Here is a 5,941-nt window from a genome sequence, read left to right on the forward strand (position 1 = left end):
CTTGCTTCTGAGTCTGCACAAAACATAAGAACCGTTGCATCGTTTTGCCATGAAGATCATATACTCAAAAAAGCCGAAATATCTCTGGAAACCCCCAAGAAAAGGAGCATGAGACAAAGTATCAAGTTTGGTATAATTCAGGGAGTTTCTCTTTGCTTATGGAACATTGCACATGCTGTGGCATTGTGGTACACAACAGTTTTAGTTCACAAGAATCAATCGAGCTTCAAAAATGGCATAAGATCATACCAGATTTTCTCTCTCACAGTACCTTCAATCACAGAATTGTGGACATTGATTCCCACCGTCATTTCTGCCATCAACGTGCTTACTCCTGCATTCGAGACCCTTGACCGCAAAACTGAAATAGATCCATGCACACCGGAAACTTCAAATCAGGGGAGAATCAAGGGGAACATTGAATTTCAAAATGTTGAGTTTAATTACCCTTTGAGACCAGAAGTAACTATCCTGAACAACTTCACTGTCCAAATTAAAGCTGGAACAAAAGTGGCTCTTGTCGGCCCAAGTGGAGCTGGTAAATCTTCAGTTCTGGCCCTTCTGCTAAGATTTTATGATCCCTTGAAAGGTAAGATACTCATTGATGGAAAGGAGATAAGGGAATACAATTTGAGATGGCTGAGAACACAAATAGGGTTGGTGCAACAAGAGCCTCTACTTTTTAGCTCCTCAATCAGAGACAATATATGCTATGGGAATGAAAGTGCTTCTGAAACTGAGATTGTAGAGGTATCAAGGGAAGCAAACATTGATGAGTTCATAAGTAATTTGCCTGATGGATATCAAACACTTGTTGGGGAGAAGGGATGCCAACTTTCAGGAGGACAAAAGCAAAGAATAGCCATAGCTAGAACATTGCTAAAGAGGCCTGCAATCTTGCTTCTGGATGAAGCAACAAGTGCCCTTGATGCTGAATCCGAAAAATCTGTGGTGAGCGCATTGGAAGCGATAAATTTGAAAAACAAAGGAGGCCTGCTGTCCAAAACCACACAGATTACAGTTGCACATAGGCTTTCAACAATAATAAACTCAGATATCATCATTGTCATGGACAAAGGTGAGATTGTCGAGTCGGGTTCCCACTCAACCCTTATAACAGCCTCTCAGGGAGTTTATTCAAGATTATATCAGATACAAAGCATGACAGAAGAGTAACATATTTCATACCAAGGGAACTTAGAACAGCCTTAGGCCTATATATACTAGATGTAATAGTATGGAAGTTGCAAAAAAAATTCCTATATATTGATAAATGAATAAACTTGTTCTCAGTTTCAAATTCAGTATACAAGAGAAGAACTGCCGTCATTGTTATTCTCTTTTACTATACACTGATTTCAAATCTAACAACAGCATAGCCACTGACATTAGTCTTAATGTTAAACAGGGTCCTCTAGAGTTCACGAAACAAAACACCATCTACCGTCTTGATCAATTTAATTTTTTTTTTTTTTTTTTTTTTTTTCACTTAACAAGGTAATACAATACATGCCACAGCACATATTACATTAGATGGATCCAGAATGCTCTCACGAGTTAAAAACAACCATAGGTGCTCTCACGAGTTAAAAGAAATCATAGGTTTTTAGCCTAGTTCACTAGCACAAGACAGTAACTAATAAGGTGCCAATATCCAGAAGTTCAACTTGGGTCGATCATAGGATAGATAACATCACATACGGTATTCATAAATATAGGGAAATAAGTAGATTAGACGGTTAAAACACGACTCATACACACAGCAGCACATTACTTGTTCTCGGGCTTTTTCTCATGATTAGAAGAGCTAGAGGCCTCTGAGGCTGGAAGCGATCAGCCTCCTAAACTCCTTAGCCTCTTCAGTATCCCCATCTGGGCAGTCAACAGTCATGTGACAACCATCCTTGCCACAGTTACCGCAAGTCATCAGATAAGCAAAATCTTTCTCTCCACTCCAAGCGATGTAAGAACCCCACGCATATCCCTTAGGTAAAGTTTCTGGACGATATGGTGGTGGTAAGCCTGACCTTACAGTTACTTCCCCACGAGCCTCCTCCCTTGCCAATATGGCCTTAATCGTCATCTCGTCCTGTTCTTCTGAAGTGAGCAATAGATATTCGCGAGTGCAGCCTAGTTCGGCTAAAAGAGCATCTGTGATCCAAGAATCATCTTTCACCGCGGCTAAAACAGCATCTGACATCTGAGAATCATCTTTCTTCGGGCTGTTTGGCCTTGACTTCTTGGCTGGGGATGTGGGTGTCAGTTCCGGTGGCGAGGATTTGGGGCTTAGGCTCATGGCTGGCTTTATGATACGTAAGCTTAACCCTAATATTTTCTTATTGATATGAAAATACAATCTAGCAAGTGCCTTATATAGGCATAGAAATAAACCTATTCATACCATAACTAGGAACTAAATCCTGACTAGGACTAGGAATCCTTTATTCTGAATAAAACAAATCCTAATGAAAACATAAAAAGTAAAATATCCTAATGTTGAAAGGAAATATGTAGGAACAAAGCTAATGCTTTGCAGAGTCAAATGTTTGATTATGCTTTGACTTTATTTTCTTATTCCTCCTAGCAAGTTGTTGGGAAGTTGTGTTAGCAAGCAATGAAAGAATGTAGGTTTGTTGGGAAATTGATCGATCTTGCACTTTTATTTGAACCATTTACGTTTTTTTTCGATGACGAGTGTTTTTATTTCATGATGAACCATTTACTTTTGTTTGCGTTTATCAAATTTGATTCTGGATCACAGTTGCTCATAGGCTTTCAACAATCCTAGTAACAGCCTCTGAGGGAGTTTATTCAAGATTATATCATATACAGAGCATGACAGCAGAAAAGTAACATATCGCATACTGTTATCTTTGAAGTGTGCAAACAGCAAGGGAACTTTAAACAGCCTCAGGCATATGTCTCTAAGGGTTGAATGTATTAGTGTGGTAGTAGTTTGTCACCAAAATAGAGGTGGCACAAGGTTAATGACAGCATAAACTGTTGGGTAGAAGAACAAAGTAGCAATGTATTTTCGATATATTGATAAATGAGCAAAGTTGTTCACAGTTACAAAGACAGTATGCAAGAGAATCAAAGTAAATTATGGTAGCTCACATAATTTAACCAAGACACCCCGGATTAAAGAGCTGACAGAAGATCAGAGCTTCATAGAAGCTGAAGAATAGAATAGGAGTGATTCCCCAACTTTCTGTTCCTCTTGCACATAAAAAGTCCTTGAACAGTGATTCAGTGAAGCATTTCCACTAGTTTAGCCCTCAGCAGTCATGATCATTGGTCAAGAAGAGCACACAATCTTCTGCACGAGCTTCTCTAAACATTGTCCTTAAGGGAGGGCAAGAAGCCTTAGAACAGTGAACTTTCATTCTTCAGATATCCAAATTCTCTTTTACTATGCATTTGAAACAGTAGCATAGCCACTTAGAAGTCATAATGTTGAACAGGGTCCTTTAGAGTTCAAGAAAAACACTATCTACAGTCTTGAGCAACTCCACTTCCTCTCCACTTGCAATGCCAGGATCAATATAACACAGCTGAAACAAAATCATTGCATCAGGCCCGATCCTAAAAAAACAATACAACCAAAGACAACTGTTATGTTTCATTAGCCATTACCTGGTATTGTGGCTTTCTCAGTGTGTGAACCCCTCTTTTTATAAACTTCTGCCATCCTCTCTTTTCCTTGAGTGATCTTTCCAGCTCTGCTGTTCTCTGTAATCATGTTGCAGACAAGTCCAAAGGGATTAAGATGTTTAGTAATCAAATTTAAAACATACATGCTAAAGGTAAGATGCCACACAGATTTCATAAAGGACAGAGAATTACATGACCAGGGTCCAAAATTAAGAGAGTGTGTTGCTGCATCCCGTTTTGTTGATTTTTGACTTGAATCCCAACAATGGTTCTCGAATGCCCATCATGTTGGAAGTACAAGGGTCTGCTCAAAGAACCTCTATGAATTAGGACACAACATAAAAGATGGATCTTTTAAATGGCATTTGATGTTCAAACAATAAATTACTGGGATAGAGAAACTTACGTTTTGTCACTAACAATCACCCGTTGGTTGCCGGTTCTGGTAACGTTACCATCATTAAAGTAATTCCAGATCCAATCCATGAGAACCTGATGACCCTTGCTTTTCCTGAAAAACTTATTTCCGGAATTATAATGACTTTTCCTACACCAAGAGTCACCTTTCTGGCTAGTAGAACAACTCGACTTTTCATGGCAACTGGGACTCGCTTGGTTAATATCATGACTCCTTTCCGGCAAATATCTATCCATTGGTCCACAAACCTGAATTGCTTTCCTCTTTCCACCATTATGTATTCTCTTGACCTCTTCCCCAAGACTTGAACCAGGAAGAGAAAGATAATATGGTTCGAGTTCCTTGGGACCAAAATCCACTATCCTTGCTTGCAGCCCAAAAGAACGGAAAAGGGCAGCACATTCAGTTGTTCCAATCCATCTTCTCAAGCCATAAATTTTGTTAGCAAACTGATCAGACCCAGCTGCATCAAATCCCTTTTCCCAAGCAATCTCAAGCCATCTTTGGAGTGATGGGATATCAGGAACAAATCCTGCACCACCAAACAAAACATCTCGAGTCTCTTGCCTTTGCATAAGCAAATGTGAGATAAGCATTTAAATGTTACGCCAACCACAACCCCACCCAGAATCCTCGGATCGAATGCTCTGAACATGATCAGTATAACCACACAAAATAGTAGTCGTATTTCTAGGTTCCAACTCCAAACACTCTCTCAGCAGTGCCATCACGCCACCTTCAATCTCATGGAAAGTGGTCCTAGTCTGAAAAGAAACCAGGCAGGAGACACTTTCCTCCATGCTACATTGTCCATCACATCTCGCAAATGGCAACTCTCTAGTTGTTTGATTATTCTGCACATTTATACATACGAAACTACAAAGTTACTGGACTAAACTTCAAACTCCATTATCAAAGAACAACAATAGATTAACATGTAAGTTCCTCCGCAAAATCTACGAAAAATCCATCCTTTCTCATTAAAAAACAAACCCCAAAACATCAAATACAATCATTCTAAGACCCAATTCATACTTGTGTATTAACATATGAGAATCTAATCTATCAACACAAAAATTCCAATAATCACCGCAAGCATAAAACTTTACCACATCACTCTTTTCTTAAGCTATGAACACATCAGGCAACACAGAAAAAAACTAAATTAGAAAAGCTAAAATAACAAGTACCATGGATGGTGGAGAAGAAGGAGCAAAAGCAAGTTGCTGGGCAAACTCCAAGTCCAAAGCCAGTTGCTCATCTTCAACCTCAAAGTGACTATTCGCATTCCTGCAATTCAATTTCACATAATCACTAACACAAAACCCAAAAAGGCTTAAACTTTCTACACAACAAGCTCTGATTCTTAGAAACAGCAAAAAAAGCTCTCAACTTTCTGGCAGCTTTATATAAATTACCGTTCAAGCTGTGATGATGGGACTGTGAAATTACAAAAGGGGCAACACGAAGAAGAATCATCCATGGCGATCAGTACCCAATTGGGCAAATCATTCAAAACGGCGAGAGGAGGAAGATGAATCAAAGTTCGCTCTCGTAATTTTGAATTGTGTTTTATGCACAGGGGAGGGTTCTTCTTTCGTTTCGGCTGTAGTGGGCCTGTATGATCGATTTATTGGGCTTATGGACTGATTATTACCAATGGGCTTACAGAAAGATTTCCCATTAAACGCTAAACATGCAGAATCAGCCCAAGGTTTAGCCATGAAACACGAGTCAAATATTAGCCATATGTAACGAAAAACATGTGATTTTTGTCAAAAATTAGTGAGATCATAAAGGTCCAACATCATGGGAGCTTACTCCTGAATTTTCTCCAACTTTAATTTTTTTGTCAAAAACTCGTTTTTC

At 39.1% G+C, this 5,941-nt stretch overlaps 2 pseudogenes; one reads left to right on the plus strand and one right to left on the minus strand.

Annotated features, from left to right (window-relative positions):
• LOC101299826 overlaps positions 1–1,176 on the plus strand; it is a 5,346-nt pseudogene extending 4,170 nt beyond the window's left edge.
• Positions 1,177–3,470: 2,294 nt separating this feature from the next.
• LOC101300113 lies at positions 3,471–5,555 on the minus strand (annotated as a pseudogene).
• Between the last annotated feature and the right edge of the window lie 386 nt (positions 5,556–5,941).

The sequence above is a fragment of the Fragaria vesca genome, linkage group LG7 (genome assembly GCF_000184155.1).
Source record: "Fragaria vesca subsp. vesca linkage group LG7, FraVesHawaii_1.0, whole genome shotgun sequence".
NCBI lineage: Eukaryota > Viridiplantae > Streptophyta > Magnoliopsida > Rosales > Rosaceae > Fragaria > Fragaria vesca.